The sequence below is a fragment of the Cervus canadensis genome, chromosome 17 (assembly GCF_019320065.1).
Source record: "Cervus canadensis isolate Bull #8, Minnesota chromosome 17, ASM1932006v1, whole genome shotgun sequence".
NCBI classification, from domain to species: Eukaryota; Metazoa; Chordata; class Mammalia; order Artiodactyla; family Cervidae; genus Cervus; species Cervus canadensis.
In genome coordinates this window covers 33,001,561-33,020,963 of record NC_057402.1, presented here as the reverse complement: position 1 = coordinate 33,020,963, position 19,403 = coordinate 33,001,561, and the positions used below count along the sequence as shown (strand labels likewise).

General features: G+C 45.3%; 1 protein-coding gene across 2 annotated transcripts in view; it reads right to left on the bottom strand.

Annotated features, from left to right (window-relative positions):
* The window catches only part of STXBP6 (syntaxin binding protein 6), a 257,695-nt gene extending 238,827 nt beyond the window's left edge, over positions 1–18,868 (bottom strand). The window contains exon 1 of one of the 2 annotated variants that reach the window (XM_043434654.1): positions 18,509–18,868. The gene's annotated coding sequence lies outside the window, so the exon portion shown is untranslated. The remainder of the gene's footprint in view (positions 1–18,508) is intronic. The other variant, XM_043434655.1, reaches the window with a different exon arrangement.
* Positions 18,869–19,403: the final 535 nt, after the last annotated feature.

The window sequence follows — 19,403 nt, the reverse complement described above, 5'->3', positions numbered from 1 at the left end:
CCGTTCTTAGCACAGAGTCCAACCCACAGCAGATCAGTAAATGTTGCTTGAATGACAGGCAAGGAAGATCCTCATTTTCATATCACATAAAGATAGTGCCAGTGGGAGAATATCAAGGGAAGGTTGTCAACTGAAAAAAAAAAAAAAAGCTGATAAAATATTATGAAAGAAAGTGAAACTGTTAGTCATTCAGTTGTGTTCAACTCTTTGAGAGTCCATGGACTATAGCCTGCCAGGCTCCTCTGTCCATGAAATTCTCCAGGCACGAATACTGGAGTGGGTTGCCATTCCCTTCTCCAGGGAATCTTCCTGACCCAGGGATCAAACCCGGGTCTCTTGCACTGTAGGCAGATTCTCTACTGTCTGAGCCACCAGGCAAGCCCTGATAGAAATATTATAGGTCCTCATCTCTTACCCAAATCCATAGGGCCAAAAGTATTGTGGAATGCTAAAATTCTGGCATTTTAAAAATGTAATATATACTTTATGCTCTCTGAAGTGTGGAGGTCAGTACCTCATACTCAAGAACAATAATACTTCCACACTAAAACTTACAAATAACCACACTAAAGGAGATAAGTGAAGAATATAAATACACTCTTACTTAAGGGAGGTCTTGCCACCCAAGGGGTTACGACAGCTTTAAGAGCATTTTGGTTTTGGAATTACAGATGAAGGATGGGGATCCATATTACCTGATGTGTGTACATGGCGCCTTCATATCCATTTCTCATTTGCTCAGAAACTCACTACAGCAGGATTGACCTATATTAGGCAACAAGTAAAAGTGGCCACATACCCAAACAGCAACAGATAGGCTATAAAATGTTCTAGAAGAAGTGGTTCAGAAGCACATGGAGAGTCATCATCACTGGCAACTGCAGTAGCTTCTAAGAATATTAAGGGGAAAAACTACTAATAATTGTTGGATCCAGCACTGAAAGACAGGTGAGAAAAGCAGCAATAAGCGGAGTAGGAAATGAATGTACGAATGATTGTGTAAGCACTATTAGAAACTCCTACCATTGATTTCTAAATGTAACTCCAATTGTGGTGGCAGAAATGTACATATACAGTGACATTCATCAGCCAAAATCAAGCTGCCCAGACCAACACACCTTGCTTCCGTACCAAAACAGAAACAGCAATGCATGCCCCCTGCTCTCCAGAACTGCAGGAAAGAACAGATTGAATTTTTTGCACATAATATAGATATATACATGTATTATTTTTTAAACAACTAGAAAGACTCCCAGAAAATTTTGTTTTAGAAGCAAGTGCTTTCCTAATAAACTGATAGGTGCTTTCCTTTCTAAAAAGAAGTACTAAGTAGGAAGAGAAAAGAAATTACATAATCCCATTTCCAATGAATCCTAAGACCTGAACACACATTTTGTGGTTACTAATAAGAATCTAAATTTCTTATTCAGGGAGTGGGAGAACATTTCTAACAGGCACCTCAATTCTATCACACACCAAAGGCCAGTGGTAACAGCAGGAGCTACCATCTACCCTACCGAGTCCTCACTACAGACAAGGCAGGGTGTTGAGCCCTTTGAAAGTCCTTTTTGAAAGTCTCAATTGATCCTCACACTAATAATAGAACCTACCTTGTAGGATAAGGTAGGTTCTTACATATTTTACATATAAGAAACCGGATCTTTCAATAAAGATCCCAGAGCTTTCAAGAAGGAAAGTCAAATGACTGCAATGTCAGCTCTTGCAAATTACTTGGTTTCTACTCTGAAAAATAAATGGCACAGCTCATTCTCCATAGCACATATTTCTATCCTCTGCTATAGATACATCTTTTCAGTAGCTATGTAGCATAAACAACCCTCTTGTCCGCACCTGAAGTTTTTCCCGTGTATCCCACCTAAAAATGTATTCTCTCTCCCTTTTCAAAAGTTCTCTTCAAATGTGCTCCATCCACCCATCCATCCATCCTGTTTTGGGTACCTATCATATACCAGGCAACATGCTAAAGATACAAGATGTACAAGTCCTATCCCTCAAATGTTCAGTCTATAGATGCAAGCAAATAATCACACTTGAACACACTAAGTTATATATGGCAGAGGAGTAGAAGACCAACTCTGCCTCAGAGTACAAGTTTAATGGTCACAGAAGATGTCAAAGAGGTGGCTGTATCTGAAGAATGACTGCAAGAGAAGGACGTTTTAAAGACAGAAGAATGGAAATGAATGAAGCTACCACGCTACTTCACGCCATTCAAAACAGTATCAAGTGACAACCAAGAGAGAACGCTGGGAAAGGAGGAAGGTGGCCAACAGAGACGCAAAGGTCAACATGCCTCGGCACAAAGATCAGTCTTCTGAGCCTGTCTGAGCTCAGCACCCAAGGCAGCACCCCACCCCACAGAAGGGGGAAAAGGAGGACATGGGGCAGCCAAACAGGCAAGGAAGCCAAAGTACTCATCAGCTCACTAGGGGAGCCTGGTTCAACATGCTTTCCAACTCTCCTCTTAGCACACTTCCTCTTACTCCACAAGCCCTATGGATTCTAAGTACTAGTGTCTTGCTCTTTTTTGAAGCCAATATCTGCCAGTTAATCATGACTCTTCAAGACCTTGAGTTGAGAATAAAATGCTGTTGCATCAAAGGTTCTTCAAGAGAGGGTCAGCTCTAAAGGCATCACAGAAAAGAAGAAAGGCTCACTGAACTGGGCAGGAAAACAGAGAACTGATGTTAAATAGATAGCTTTTAAAGGGAAACAGCGAGATGACAGATCACCAGTTACAGACAGTATCAATATACCAGGGCACATGAAGACTGACAGACCTGGTCGGTTCTTATCCACTCGTCCTGAGCCTTTAAAGCAGTAATCCCCATGCGCTCTGAAATTGCTTATCTGATTCAGGGACTCCAGTCTCTTCTTTAAAAGAAAAAAAACAAAACTGTTGATATATGATGTGCTTTTTATTTTTAATTGAAGTGGATTTAAATCAACTGTTAATGAGAATTTCCTGACACCCTATATGGTAATTAGACACTTCCTGATTTCCTACATGAAACTCGGAGTGAAAAATCGTGAGTCCAAGGGTTCATCCTTCACAAAGACCAACGTGACAGAGAAAGGACTGTGCATTTCAACACAGATACAATCTCCTCCAAGTGGACAGACATAATATACTGGTACACTTCAAAATTATTTACTCATACATATAAATAATACTGTCAAATTCAATAAATATTATTTATAGAGCTATAAATCATTATATTAATTTTAGAAGAAGACAAAATCATGGCTTGGTTTTCTCTTTGTACTGGACCATTTTAAAGCTTTGGTTACCATAAAGCCCAGGAAACACAAATACTAGGTGAGAACGACCTTAAACTGACTGCTAGATTTTAAAACAAAGCCTCTTAGAAATAGTTTACAGTTCTAGAAAATCACAATGAGCTGAGGAACAAAAGACAGAAATTAAGAGTCCTTGGTTTACTACTGATTCATGGTAGAACTGTATGGCCTCAATGCCCTCATCTCTAATAATAAGGAAATTTAAAAAGCTACGGGTGTTTACCAAAGTGAGCTCCTTATTACCAAATCAAGAGGCTTATTAAAACAAATCAAAACAGAAAAACTTCCAGGAAAACATTTTAGGATAAAAAGAACATTAGACACTTGCAACTGTAAGATAACACAGGTGAGAAATGTTTACTGTCGCTCTGCCGGAGACCGTGACCTACATCCCAGAAACACAACCAGGAACTAGTCATTTAGTTCCACCCACTCAGAAAATAAAAGACGTGGCGAACCTTTTTACTCCTCCCTTCAAAATGTATAACTTGTGTTTACTCAGCGCACTGTAAAATTCAAAACACAAAGCACTACTTGTAAGTTCCTTTCTCTTGGCAGGAGGTAAATAATAAGTTCAGACGTCCCTCAGCCAAGTCCAAAATCTGAGGTGTTCAACCTGCACGCGGTCACATATCTGCTGGGGAAAGAGGTAAAGAGGCTGCATCAGGTATTCAGTCACCGAGGGATGGCAGCAACATCTGGCTCTTCACACCTGCTCTAGAATACTCTACGGGAATTAAATGTGATAGGAAAATGAGTAGCTTCCCAGGGGAGGTTTCCATTAAAACGTCCTCACATTTCTTTCTCAGACACCTCATTTTATCCAGGGAAATCGGGGTGACTATGAATGAAAGCAAATTCTAATTTTTTTAGGAAATGGTTTTGGTTATCGGATTACCCCACAGCCCAGGGCTTTGCCCTGAAAACCAAGGCTGTGCAGGATCTAAGGTGCTAAGAATAAAGAAACCATCAGAGAAAACCATTCTACTATGCAGTCTCAAGAGAGGTCCAGACTTCTTTGCTACCACTTCAAGACAAGAAAACAGGTTGCAGCTCCTATGTTCAATATACTCAACTTTTAGACACCATTCACAAGCTCAGTGGAACAGGGGATGGCTTGTTGGGGACCATAAGCCAAGAAGGGCAAGAACAAGCTTCTGGGATGGCTAAGCATATTATCATGTCTCTTCCAGACCCTTCTTATCTCAGGGCTGGCTGGGTGCCCAGGGTCTATCAGAAAGCAATCCTCCCCGGGGCACTCTTTTCAGGAACCGTTTCTGAAGGTCTATATTACACACCAAAGCCATTAACCCACTCTAGTTCAGATAAAACTAATGGGTGATTTTTAAGATCGAGAATGAATGAATATTAAAGCATTCAGCAATATTCTGCCTCTTCTGGTCAGATCTTCTCTAAGTGCCCATTTGGAGAAAGATTTCCTACATAGAATAAAGTTTCCCACAGTGACATCATTCCTGAACATGTCTTAGAAGATTTCCTGGGTGGCTACTTGCCAGCCACGATGGAGGAAGAACAGAATAAAGCCTACAGGTCAGACTATCCATCTGGGTAGGACACCAGAAGGCCCTCAGCTGCTCCTCTGAACAGGAGGGCCCCAGGAATCATGTTTGGAAACACAGTTGCCCTGAAGCCTGACTCTTGAGTTCTCCCTTCCCTTCCCAAACCCCACCAGGCAGAGGACCCACCCAGATCCTAGAGTCTACAACCTGATCAGGTGGAAACCAGAGCTTCGCCACCAGCGCAGTATGCTGGCTGCAACAATTTTGTGCCTTTAGTAGATACAGCCAGTTTTCCAATATGGCCTTTCCAATTTATAGTTCCGTCTGGTGTGAGAGTGCCATTGCTCCACATTCTTGCCAATGCTTAGTTTGATAAGTCATATTATTCTTAGCTCTTCTGATGTTGTATAATAGAGGTCCCTCATGGTTTTAATCTGCAGTTCTCTCATCACTGTAGGAAGCTTAGTGTCTTTGCCTATGTATTTGGCATTTGGCTATCCTCTTCTGTGCAGTGCCTCTTCAAATCTGGAGGGGATCTCCAGAATTTATGTCTGAGAACCTAATAATCTGATCTCATTGACAGGTAACTCCCATCAGCATAGATTTCAAGGATTGCTCATAGATGAACAACACAACTGAAAAACAGGCAAGAGATGTGAACTAAAGGCAAACATATTTTCATCAAATAACCCAGGAATTACATATACACCCAAATACTAGAAATGCATACATATGTGCATCACCAAAAACATATATACATGGGGATTTCCCTGGTGGTTCAGTGGTTAAGACTTTGCCTTTGCCTTTCAATGCAAGGGCTGTGGGTTCAATCCCTAGTTGGGGAGCTAAGACCCCCACATGCCTCGTGGCCAAAAAACCAAAAGACAAAACAGAAACAATATTGTGACAAATTCAATAAAGACTTTAAAAATGGTCCACATAAAAAAAAATCTTAAAAAAAATATACACATATGAATATTCACAGTAGCATTATTCATAATTATTCATAATAGCCAAGAACAGAAAACAACTCAAATGTCCATAATCAGTAGTTGCGGTATGCTTATGTCAATAAACAGTGGAAAATAATTCAGCTACTGCTGCCTGCACAACATGGACGAATCTTAGAATGTTGAGGGAAAGAAGTTAGGCATAAAAGAATACAAAAAGATGAATGTATTTACGTAAAACCCCAAAATAGGCAGAGGTGATCTAGAGCCTGAAAAGTCAGGACAGCACCACCATGGAGAAGGAAGTTACATGAGGAGGCAGGCCTAAGGAGAGTTTCCAGGGCGCTAGTGGCTCTTCCTTTCTCGATCTTTGTTAAGAATAGATGGGTGTGTTTGTGGAATAGAAATCCACTACACCGCACCCATGGAATCTGGGCTTCTTTCTGTAAGTTAAACTTAAACCATTTTTTTGAAAAAGCAAACCCACCTGGATGCCTCCTCCTATGCGAAACCAAACAGGGCAAACTGATTTAGTTATCTTGTGGTATAAATTTATCTCAGCAGTCAGGTCGGATAAGAACAAGAGACACCAGGCCACGCCCCCTCACTGTTCCTGCTCCCAGCTCTGTCACTTGTGAGTCTGGGGTTCTGGGGGAGTTTGACTCCCGGGGTCTCACGACTCATTGATAAAAACAGCTGGAAAATTGCGAGACTCCAGTGAGATATAATGAGAGCAATTTGTATTCATACGAGTGGTATCCCAACACTGGTTCCCGGGACTGTGGCACATACCATAGCAGATGCAGTTAGAAAGCAGGGAGAACCTGGGGAGACTCAGGGAGACTTTGAGGAGCTGTCGGGGGTGGGGGTTACTTTCAAGAGTTTTAGGGGCCAGTAGCATAGGTTCTTTGTGAATTTTCGTATCAACTGAAACAGGAGTTACTGGACTCTTCTCACTGCTGGATCACTAGAGCCGCTCTGTAATAAGCTTTCTATTATAAGAGACACTTTTCAGGTCACATTTGGAAATGATACACACGCTTCCCTCTGGAAGCATCAAATCTCCTTCACTCCCAGTCACACTCTCATTCTGTCTTAGGTTTCCACCTTCATGAGACTTACAGTTTTGCTGGGTCTCTCTATATATGTCTTCGGTCTCCTGAGTCCCAGGTTAGGAATTAGGCCTGTTTCAGGCAAGACTGGAGAAGGAAATGGCAGCCCACTCCAGTGTTCTTGTCTGGAGAATCCCATGGCCAGAGAAGCTTAGCAAGCTATAGTCCATGGGGTCACAAAGGGTCGGACAGGGCTGAGCAGGCAGGACAGCGCTTGGAAGAGCAGGTGCGGCCTCTCACGGCCTCGGGGCTCCTTTAGGGCCTTGGGCCAAGGACCAGCAGCCTCAACACTCCTAGAAGCCTGTGAGAAAATTCCAGGCCCCACCTCGGTCCGAATGAAGCAGAATCTGTGCCTTAACAGGTGATTCACGTGTACTTAAAGGAGTGAGAGGCACTGACCTCGGTCACCCTGCCTTTCACCTGACAAGTTGAGAGGCCCAGGACTGGAGTCCACAGCCTCGCCCAGGTAAAGGGGGTTCAGTCTGACAACCCCTGTGTGAATGGCCTCCCCCCAGGGCTGGGCCCACACCCGTGGGCCATGGTGCTGCACCTTATTCTATTTTCCAAACTCAGGGTCGCATTTTCCTGGAACTCGAAAGTGGGCAGGAAAGGGCAGAGGACAAAGGAGGTGGGGGAGATGGAAAGAAGGTGTGTCTGCCCTCATTTCTCTGCAGTGCTCAGGAAAGCCATTGGAAGGGAGAGGAAGGTAACTTGGAGCCCTGAGTAGCGAGGAGAGGGGCGTCTCCTAAAGCTTGGCCGCTTGTCTTGTCCACAGAGAGCAGAATCTCTGAGTCCCAAGCATCTGGTTCACTTCCAGCCCTCTACACGGCAGCTTCGGGTCTTACACAAATCACATTGAGATGGGCTGGGACCTGGGACACTCTGCTGCAGTCCATGCACCTGGACAAACGTCTCCTCAAACGACAAAATACAGAGAAACTTGAAGGGACTAAAAATATTACTGCTTGCATGCGCAGTAGGGGCAAATTTATGGATAAGATACAAAAAGACCAAAAATCCAACTGCTACTTCTGAAGAGCTGGGAGCAAAAACAAGGTGTGAGAAGCAAAACTAGAGTGTCGGGCAGGGTACTGCGCGTGCCCCTTGCGCTCAGCACCACCAAAGGGATGGGCAAACCACCTAAGTCACCAACCTGACCCTTGGACACACCCCTACCCTCACGCCATATAAAGAACCAGCTAGCTCACCCCGCTCAGGGAGCAGGCAAGAGAACCTGTTACTTCTTTTCAATCCCTCCTGTTTCAGCAGGGGCCACAATAAAGCCTCGCCTCAATTTCCTGTCTGGCCTCTGATCAATTTCTACTGATTAAGGAAGACCAAGAACCCTGGCTGATATCAACATGACCTTTCTTGGCCTCAGCTTTTTCAACTGTCAAATAAGGATAACTAATAGTACCTACCTCTGAGAGCGGCTAGGAGAATGAAAGGAATCAGTATCTTAAGGGCTTATAACCATGTACTATGGTAGTACACAAGGACCTCTAGGGAAATGCTAATCAAATACAACATGGTCAGGAAAATTAATACACTAGACCGGAAGGGGGAATCCCAGAAGAAAACAGCTGACCAACTCAACCTATTTTTATTGATTCCCTCCTGCATGCCAGACACATGAAGCCTCAGAGATAAAGTAATGAAGATCCTGGCCTCTGGAGGAGTTCACAGTCTAAGGGGGTTTGAAAGCAAGGCTGTTCATAAACAAGGTGTCTGAGTTCAACATTCCTTGTTTCATTTTTTAAAAAATCAACCAGATAGACCAGGGGGTGTTTGGTTGGAAAGGTCAGAAAAGGATCTAATTAAAAGGGGAAAAGTCTCATTTTCCAGTGGATGACACTGGGAGAAATGTCCACTTTCTTAGCATTGAGCTTTATATATAAGCACCAAATTTCTACCCTCAACTTACTTTTTAAACTACTATTATGGTTGCATAAGAATTTAATTTTAAGAGGACTTACTTCAGGAACACCCAGCTTTCTATACCTAGATCCTCACTGCTCCTTAATGATAGGATAGATTAAATTCTTCAAGAATTTAATATTAACTTCTCAACCACTAAATACTCCTAGCTGTCACCTTAGACTATCAGGCAACATATTCCTAAGAAGTCTAAAAACAAAGACCAGCTTGCTCGTATCTACCCTCTCTGACCAACAGTAGTTATGAAAAGTAACTAGAGTGTAACACGTATTCACTGGCCTCAGAAATCAGATCATTTCCACTTCTGCGTTTGGGAAGGACACAGTCGTGCCTATGAAGCCTAATGTATTCAGCTTCAACCTGAATACCTTATCTTTGATTGCGTGATGTTGGTGCAGGACCAGTTTAAACACTCAGCCCTGGCTCTTTAACAAAGTGGCCCTTTCCTTCAGCGCCATCAGACATTAAAGACCCACACCTGCCAATCCACAAAACAGCCAAACAAGGTGAAATAGGGCAAAATTACCATCCTTAGGAAAGCGGTGAATTTCAGGCTGTGAAGACTGGAAACGAGTTTGAGTCACTGCACTTGTGGTTTTGTTCAAATCTTACAAACTATTTGAGTGTAATTTCTTCCCCAGAGGAAAGTGACAAGGAGCCATCAACATAACTCAAAGGTAAACACATGCTCTTATTTCCTCCCCTCGGGACGATGACAAAGGAGACAGAAACAGAACAAAAGTTAACAGGCCACGGCTCACCTTGTGTAACCCCGAGAGGACGCCATTACCCAAGCCAGCGCTGCTGAATGACGGTCAACATTTTACAAAGGCCCATCGTCTTAGAGGGCAAATACCCTTCCCCAGGTGCTGTTCATCTGAGCCTCAAACCAAGCCCACGAGGCAGGCTGGCCGGGAAGAATTGGTTCCAGAGAGCATCAGGAGAAACTGAGGCTCGGGGAGAGCAGTGACATAAGCTCCGGATGGGAGAATTATAGCTGGCGCCAGGACTTAGCTCTTAATTTTTCTTCTTCTGTTGTTCCCCATTCACCTAATTCAACTGAACCTTCCCAGAGTTTAACAGATTCACAGAAGATAAACTAATGAAATGCCCAGAATTTCTAAAGCCAAGAACAAAGCAAATATTTTCAACCTGATCCCCAGAAATGTTCACTCCTACTGTGAATGAACCTCAACAGGGGTGTGCATTTTAGGTCCCTTCATTTCCTCCCATCTACATGAACGATCATCATACCCCATTCCCCTACAGCCTCTCTCCACCACACCACCCTCACCCACACAAATCCAAAACTTCTTCGGGCACACTGGGCTGCTCAGTTGCTCCTAAGGTTCCTTGGTGAGCTGGTCTTGGAAGCCCTTGGCTTTCTTGCATATAATTTTTCCTTAGTCCCAATCATGGGTTCCTTAGCCCTTGTGGGAAGGAGAAGGCAATGAACATTTAACATTCTAACTGCATGTCAGTTACTTTTCTACGAGCCAGGTCTTGCTCTGATCTTACAGGTAAGAAAGCTGCGGCTCAGATGTTAATTACCTTGCCCAAGTTCCCACAGCAAATTAATAGTGGAGCCACATTTCACATTCAGCTCTGTCCTACTCCGATGCTATATCTTCATGCTATATCAGCTTCGACTCCCAGTGGTCCATGGACTGGCAGCACCCGCATCAGTGGGAATTTGTTTTAAGAGCAGAATCCCTGACCCCAACCCCTACCGAATCAGAATCAGCATGTTAACAAGATCCCTGGGTGCTCCTTGTCTATGAGCTGGAGAAGTGCAGGTAAGCTACACCACACTAGGTTACAGAGGTGAGAAACAGTCTCCATCTGAGGGGAAATGCTCCACCGCACATCACAACTCCTGGACCCAAATACACTGGCACTTGTGTAGTGCTGAAATGGGGCAGGACCCTGTAGTTCTCGTCCCCCTTGTCCTCTGCCTGCCTTCTGTCTGTGGAAAAACTTTAACCAAAGAATAAGCTTCATCAGAGCAGTGAGAACACGCAGAAACAAAGGAAAACAGTCAAAGGAGACCAAATAGTAATAGTCATTAAGCACAGTCAAGGACCTTTAGTTCCTTCTCAAGGGCTATAGATAATATTCTGAGCCATATCCTGTGAGCTGTCATATACATACTGAAACCTCCACCAGGTGGAAGAAGTTAACTACACGATGATCAGACTGTAGCCATGACATCAATTCAGTTCAGTTACTCAGCTGTGTCCGACTCTTTGCAACCCAATGGACCACAGCACGCCAGGCCTCCCTGTCCATCACCAACTCCCAGAGTTTACCCAAACTCATATCTACTGAGTTGGTGATGCCATCTAACTATCTCATCCTCTGTCATCCCCTTCTCCTCCCACCTTCAATCTTTCCCAGTATCAGGGTCTTTTCAAATGAGTCAGCTCTTTGCATCAGGTGGCCAAAGTATTGGAATTTCAGCTTCAACATCAAACCTTCCAATGAACACTCAGGACTGATCTCCTTTAGGATGGACTGGTTGGATCTCCTTGCAGTCCACAGGACTCTCAAGAGTCTTCTCCAACACCACAGTTTAAAACCATCAATTCTTCGGCGCTCAGCTTTCTTTATAGTCCAACTCTCACATCCATACATGAACTGCCACAATTCCGAGAACTGGCCTCAAGAAATGGAAACAGACCCTGTAACTAAAGATTAACTGTATTTTAAACAATCAAGATGATGCTGGTCAGACAACCGATGACAATTTCAAGATGACTGTCAGAGTTGACTGTGCGGTTCCTACATGTAGCCCCCTCCCTCAGCCTATAAAAGCTCTAACCCACTGGTTTAGGCAGATCGCCCCCCTCCCTGCTACTGCTTCACCCCACTCCACGTTGCCAGCATCCAACATAAGGCAAACTTTCCTTTCTACCAACCTTGCCTTTTTACTGGCTTTTGAGCAGCAAGCAACTGGACCCCATTTTTAGTTACAGTGTTAAGTGCCACATGAACCTTGTTTAAATACATAGATTTTTTTTTTTAAGGGTAGTCTTGACACAGTTCCACAACCACTTAGAAGATGATGCTAAAACGTTTACCACAGTCCAATCTTAAAGGAGAAGCTAAATATAAGCTGCCCAGTTGGACCTGCCCATTGCTCTTGAGTGGATCACAACAAAAAAGCCTAAACATGGACTTAGTTTTCTCTGTCGCCACAAACACGCTCCTATCTAAAGATCACAGGGAATTAGCCATGAAAACCATCCCACTGACTCAGGAACAACTTGGAATGCAACCTTTTAATTCAGAGGAAGGACTCTAGGATGAAAGAGTAACAGAAAAATCCCAGAAGATTCAAAGACAAACAAACAGAAAGAAATTATCTAGATACCTTTTATTTTTCCAAGAGCAGAAAACCTGGCCTGAGATGGACAGCCTATTCCTGCATCTCTCACCACCTTTTTCTTATTATTCTCCTTTCACTTTACCCACAGTGGCATTCTTGCTTTTTTTTCCTCTTGAGATTTTTACACACTGCAAAATTTACCCTTTTAAAGTATACAATTCAGTAGTTTTAAGGTATTCAAAGTTGTCCAGCCATCCCAGAATATTTTCATCACTCCCAAAATAAATTCTATGACCATCAACAGCCACTCCCAGCCCCTGGCAGCCACTAATGTAACTTTTTATCACTTTGGATTTGCCTCTTCTGGACATTTAATAATGAAATCAAACAATATGTGGCTTTTTTCATATAGCATGCTTTCAAGGTCCATCTGTGTTGAAGCATAAATCAAATTTCATTCTCTTTATAGATGAACAGTATTTCAACATTTGGATTTTGTTTATTCATTTATCAGTTTGTGGACATCGGGTTTGTTTCCACTTTGGGGCTATTATGAATATTGCTACCATGAACATTTGTGTACAAATGTCTGCATGAACATGTTTTCTATTCTCTTGGGGATATACCAAGGAGGAGAATTGGTCATGAGATACCCTGACATTTAACATTTTGAGGAACTGCCTGTTTTCCAAAGCAGTTGCACTATTTTCCATTCCCATCAACAATGTAATGTGGGAGCGTTCTGATTTCTCCACATCCTTACCAATACTTGTTATTATACATCTTTTTGATCATAGCCATCCTGATGGATGTGAAGTGGCACCTCACTGAGGTTTCAATTTGTATTCCCCCAATGACTAATAACATTGAGCATCTTTTCCTCTCCTTATTGACCATTTGCATATCGTACCTGAGGGGGAAAAAAAAAGAATATTTAAATCCTTTGCCCCTTTCTCAGTTGGGTTATTTGCCTTTCCGGCTTTGCTGGTGGCTCAGTGGTAAAGAATCTGCCTGCCAATGCAGGAGACACAAGTTCAATCCCTGGGTCAGGAAGATCCCCTGGAGGAGGAAATGGCAACCCACTCCAGTATTCTTGCCTGGGAAATCCCATGGACAAAGGAACCTAGTGGGCTATAGTCCATGGAGTCGCAAAAGAATCAGACATCTTGAGTAAACAACATTTGCCTTTTTACTGAGTTGTAAGAGCTCTTTCTTCTTATTTCTGAAGCTCCAGTCAAGATTCCCTCTTCAGTTGGATTTATATTTGAATTAATCCCTCTGCATCTTGAACCACTATTCCCAGAAAGCCTAGGAACACTTTCTCTCTAGTCCTATGCACCCCCACTTGCTTTCAACATGAGTGCTGGGCCCCTCTGCCTTACCCACAACAAGCTCGCCTGTGGTCACAAGAACTCATCTGCTAGCTCAGTGAACTTACAGCATCAAGAAAGAACTTGACAGATTCTTTGACCTCCGCCACAGGTTCCAGTGGTCTCACTCTGGGCTAGGCACAGCCCTTAAGAATTCTTATACGCTCTGAAAACTATTTACCTGCCGGCACAAGTACAATTTCACCCCCCTACGCCCTGACACCACCAACCTAAAATGCTCCTTCTCCTCTTCATAAGAGTACTACCCTTCAGTTCCAGCGGTTTCACAGTCGAGCCCCTCCACAGAAGCTTCTTCAGCCACCACAGCTAAAATAGCTTCTCTCTACTCTGAAATAAACAGGAATCATCTGTAGAGTTCATGCACCAATTAATACCCATAATTTATTGATGCCCTGATATTTTAGGGATAGACCAGGTGAAACCACCCACCCAGAGATGGTGTTAAGCAATACTTTAGAACTGCTGGGATGCGCTGATGCAGTAAAGGAGTCCTGGAAGATACACACATAACCTCAAAAATGCTCTGGGAAGTCTCATTGGATAAATAGAACCAAGTTCTCTGATGTTGATATGGTTAAGTGTAGTACTTTTCAGAGTTTTTGATACAATGATGCATATGTTGAGAACCTCTGCAGAAGGGGAAAGCCACCCAAATTGATTTGCCCTTTACAAAAACCCACCTATTAAAAAAAAAAAAAAAAAACCACCTATTAACATCCACCCAACAGTCTTTTCTCCCCAATACTCTGGTAATTGCTGAGCTAATTCAACGGCTGCTCAATTTTATCAGCTGGACAACAGAAATCACATTTTCTACCTAGGTCAAGAACCAAACTTGTCTTAAGATGCCATTCACTGGAAGTCATTATTAACATGCCAGCTTACTGGAAGAGAAAAAAGAAACCATACATTGAATGTGTTTATAATTTTTCAGACCCATCTGGAATTTTGAAATTGGAAAATGATGAAAAGGAAAAAGGAAAAAAAAAAATTGGATCTCAGAAATGAGCTAGTGTGGAAAAATCTTGAGTGTCAGTTTAAAAGCATCCTTCAGGATGGTTGAGAAGAGCCTTCCAGGAACAGACCACAGGCTCTCTAGGACCCAGTGACAACAGCCCTGGAGATCAAAAAGAAATCGAGTATCAAAATGATGGTCTCACAGCAGACTAGGGTGCAAAGATATCAAGTGGTCATGTGCTGAGAGAAGTGAGCAACAGTGATAAGAAGCTTCCGCCACACTGAAAAGAAATCCTCCCAGCAAAAAGCAGGGGCAACACCCAAAATATAAACATCACGTTATGGAAGAGAATTTGAAAACAGAAATGTTCCCTACTCGTGTGAAGCAGAAGAAACCATTTATATTAGCAATTAGCAGATCTAAAGAATTACAGGCTAAAGATTGTGTCTTTAGTGAGTGTTGATTATGGTCAGGAAGACAGGCATGGGCCTTGCAGTTTTATCTATTAAAACACTAAGTGGTACACTTGAGTTTTTGAATAGGTTTCTGATTTACTGATAGGTTTCTCTAGTGCTAATCTTGTTAAAACTACAACAAAGTACAAATGGAAAGCTGAGATAAAGCCGGACAGTCAGCTGGGACTACATTTGGCACCTCAACATAAGAACTGGTTCAAGTGCTGACCCCCCTCAGACACACAGTTCATTTGGGTGTTACACAAACCTTATTCCTGCCCTTGAATGTCATCTCAGGAATCTCCCTGATTTCCAGCAGATTCCCGAAGCCTGACACAAAGCAGCTAAAATTCAAGGCCACAACCTAGGCCATAAGTCATGGCGAAATGTCAGCCCAGGACCATAGCATGGGGAACAAGGAGATGAGTTTAACATTGGGGTGTGCACAAGTAGTGGTCGGATTACCAGCTCAATCACACAGCGCAATACTGATACTGCACCGCTGCTCCTTAAAGCTGGCATCCCCCGTCTCAGAGAGTGAAAGGTAGTCTCCCTCAGTTACTACCAGCACCATCATCTTCCAGAAGAAATGGGAGGCCTTCACCAGATCTGACCACCACAGGACATCTGTCACCTGCCCCCAAGGCCTGGGTAAGCTGTCTCTTCAGAGAAGACACCATACATAGAAAATTCTTTTTAATCTTGCTCATAAGTGATTCACCTGTTCTCTAATCTTCAGGTTCAAGCTGCCAGGACTTCTTACAGCCTCCTCACCACAAATGTCTGAGATCCCCAAAGAAAGGAAATCGGGTATTTGCTGGATTTATCAATATCAAGGTCACCAACATGAGTCTATCCAAGAGTGATCTGGAAACCAGAGGCTAAGTATTTTACAGTATGAAAAGAAGGGGTCTTTTTATGTAAATATCATTCATTTGAAGAGTGATCAGATTTACCTAAAACTGGACAATGGGAAGTGGCACAGGTATCTGAAATAGAAAATGCTTGAGGCAAGTTCCCAAAACGCCCCAAAGAAACCCTGCCTCTACAGATGACATATTAAAATAATGGCGTTTCAGAACAAACCCCACCTCTCTTGCATGGTCCCTGGAACAGCAGCACTGGCATCATCTGCAACTAGTTAGAGATGCAACTCTTGAGATGCCCCCTTCCCCTAACCCTGGATCCAGAGAGGCTCCGGCAGTGCAGCCAGGAGCAGTGGCTTAACAAGCCCTCCAGGGAACTCGGGTGCTCCTGTTTGAGAACCGCTGCCCTAGGATGACGGAAGATGCAACATACCTGTGAGGAGGGGGTCAGGAACCTGATTAAACCCTTATTAACTGAGTGAGAGGCAATCTCACCTGTTTTTGCCTCTGATCAGCACTAGCCCTCAATCTCATAGACTGATTCCACTGATCAGGGGTTGAGTCCTTAGTTCAAGGTCACTGTTAAGAGACCAAGTCAGAGCTCCAGCCCAGGGTCTGCTGACTCCTTCAGACTCAACCTCGGTTCTCAAACTGGGGCCTGGTTTACATGCCAGTTCTGGGGCCCAGGACTCTGAACACTGATAAGGCACCCCCACCAGCGCCATCTCCTAATCTACACCATGCTGCTTCCTTCCGATAAATATGAGAACTGGAGCGTCGACTCTTTAAATCAAAAGGGAGATGGATTTAAGGCAAGAGAGGGGAAAAAGGAAGATAAAGAGTGATTCCAAAGACCTGAGACACCAGACCTTTTGGTGAGGAGTGGCTAAGGGGAGAAGGCTTAGGTGGCTTGTCCTAATTAAAAGGACTAGTTAATTCAAAAACACTGGGTAAAGAGACCAGGCACAGGAAGACATAAATGGTGCTTTCAAGTTTTCTTAGCACTTTTTATGCCCATTATTCCCAAGTCTCACAACAACCTGCATGGAAAGGAGTGAAGGCCACTATTATCCCCATTTGACAGAAGAGAAAACTGAAGTTCACAGTGAATAACAGTTTGTCAGTCTGCACAGTAATCGTGCTGGAAACCTAAAATTTGACCTCAGATCTATCTCTAGAACCTATGTACCAATACCAGGAGATTTCCACATTTGGCAATCTGTCCCAAAGCAGATTCCTCCACCCCCTACATCAGGAAAAAAGGCGAAGAGAAGAGCCTGTAGCAGAAATGGTGAACCCCTAAAACATGGAACTTGAACAGTGTGTGGGTTCTCCTTTAAGAACTTAACACACAAACCAACAGCCAAGGTGTTCAGCCAAGAGAGAGAGGGAAAAAAGAGGCATATTTCTAGCCTGCATAATCATTTCTGGACCAATTCCCACTAGCAGCCTTGGAGGCGAACAGAGGCTCACTGCCAGGCTGAAGCTCCTCCACCCCCCGGGTTATGACAGAGCAGCTCTGACTCGTGTGCAGGCAAAACCCCAAAACTCAAAACAAGAAGTGAAAAAAGTAAGAGCTAGGAGAAACCGTCAGCATCCTCCACATTGTTCTAATCTATAGCACGGCCAGTTCCAGGGTCCTGGGGTCGCCTGGAACGCAATCTTAGGAGATGATAGGATGAAATGGATATTCTTGGGGACCCACCACCCTTATTCCTTCCCACCAGGTCCCTGAAGAAGAATCACTGAAAGGGGAGCGGGTTCCTTGTAAAGTCCTTGGGGCTGGAGCCCAAGCCAAATACAACCGAGGCATCCTCTCCTAAGGACAGCATGTCAGCCCACGCTCTCCACCTGGCCCTCCCCTCCAGGTCCGGTCCTCAGCGAAGATGAACCAGGCGGGGCTGGTGGAGTGTTCAAAAGCTAAGAAAAGGCTAGAGGAAAAATCGGGCCATCCCCCTGAGCCACGTTCCGCGCCATGTGTGTGAGGCTCCATTCAGCGCGCACCATCAGCGCTCACTGGGAACTCGGCGCCCTTGGCCACGTCTAAGGTTGAAGAGGTGGCGTCGCCCCGCTAAGGGTCTTGGAGGCAGAGAGCCATGCCCTCCCGAACAGCCTACCTCAGCTTTGGCAGGAATGATTTTACTAAAAGAAGCTAGCCAGGAAAGCGAAGATCTGGGTGATTCGTGGGTTTCAGTCGGGGGTGGAGGAACTTAGCCCAGGAGCGCAGCGACCCCTCTCAGCTCCTCCACACTGGGGGCCTCGGGGCGGCACCCCCGGGACCATGCTACCGCGGGGACAGTGAGAAAAAAAGGGCTCTCCCCTCAACTTTCTCGAAGCAAACTGCTCCGCTCTGCGGCTTCCCCAGCCCTGCCCGCACACCGGGTCCCTGGTTTGGTGGGGGTGGTGGGGGGTACGGAACCAGGGACCCAAGTCCCGCTCTGCGCGCACAAAACAGCTGCACCCCAGCACGCAGCCCCCTCTCCCGCCGCCCGCCAACTTGAAAGCATCTCCCTGGGCGCCTGCCTACTCCCGCCGCCCCGCAGCGGGGTCCCTGACCTGGCCACACGCATCAGACAGCGCGCCGGGCGCTCCAAAAGCCACGGCTGCTGCAGCCGCATCCCCCCCGCCCCGGACTGGCCTCTGCCCGGCTCCCCACGCCCCGGCCCTACCTTGCAGCGCGGTCTGTGCCCAGACAGTGCCAGTGCGCCGCACGCGTCCCAGCCCGCGAGGCTCCTCCCCGGGAACTGCCCCGTACGGGGCTCCGGGCTCCGGACGAGCTCTGCCTGCTCGGGTGCTGGCTGGCCACCGCTCGCGCCTCCCGCGCCGGCTCCTGCTGCCGCGCGCGAGGCGGGAGGGGCTGGGGGGGGAAACTCCCGGCAACTCCAACTCCGGGCGCTGGAGCTCCAGCTGCAGCCGCGAGCCCGCCCGCCGCCGAGAGCGAGCGCCTGCGAAGCGAGGCTGCCCCCGCGGCCGCCTCTGAGCATGCCCAGTGCGGCCGTGGGCGAACTCCCGCGCCCCGGCCCTGGGGCAGAAGGCTGAGCTGGGGGCCGGGGACCCGCCCCGAGCTCCCGAGCGCGGGAGGTGGGGCAGGGAGGGAGGGGCTGGTGCAGGGAGGGGACCCGGGAGCAAAGGGCGGGGCAGACGCGGTGTTCGGAGGGCCTTGCAAGTTTCACGGGTTTTGGGAAGTTTGTGGGTTAGAAAGGTGAGCTGCTTCCGTGAGCTCCTCTGCAAGCCTAGAAAGGAGGGTGAGGAAATTTATTCTCCCGGAAAGAACAGGTGGACCCGGCAGATGGGTTTTATCCAGGGTACTCGTTCCTTCAGATCTGGGGTCTCGAACTCAAGCTAGGGCCTGGCAGGCAGTGTCGGAGAATGAAATGGGCAGCGAGTGAATTGGAGAGAAGTCTCAAGACAGAGTCACTGGGCTCCAAATTCCCTCGGGTGTCCTGCAAGACTAGATTTTCTGCGTATTTTCAAGAAACGACAGAGGTTTTTTGTTTTGTTTTTAATGTAAAATATCCTGATTTTTCTATCTTGATAACTAATTCAGTTTTTTTAAAACACTCT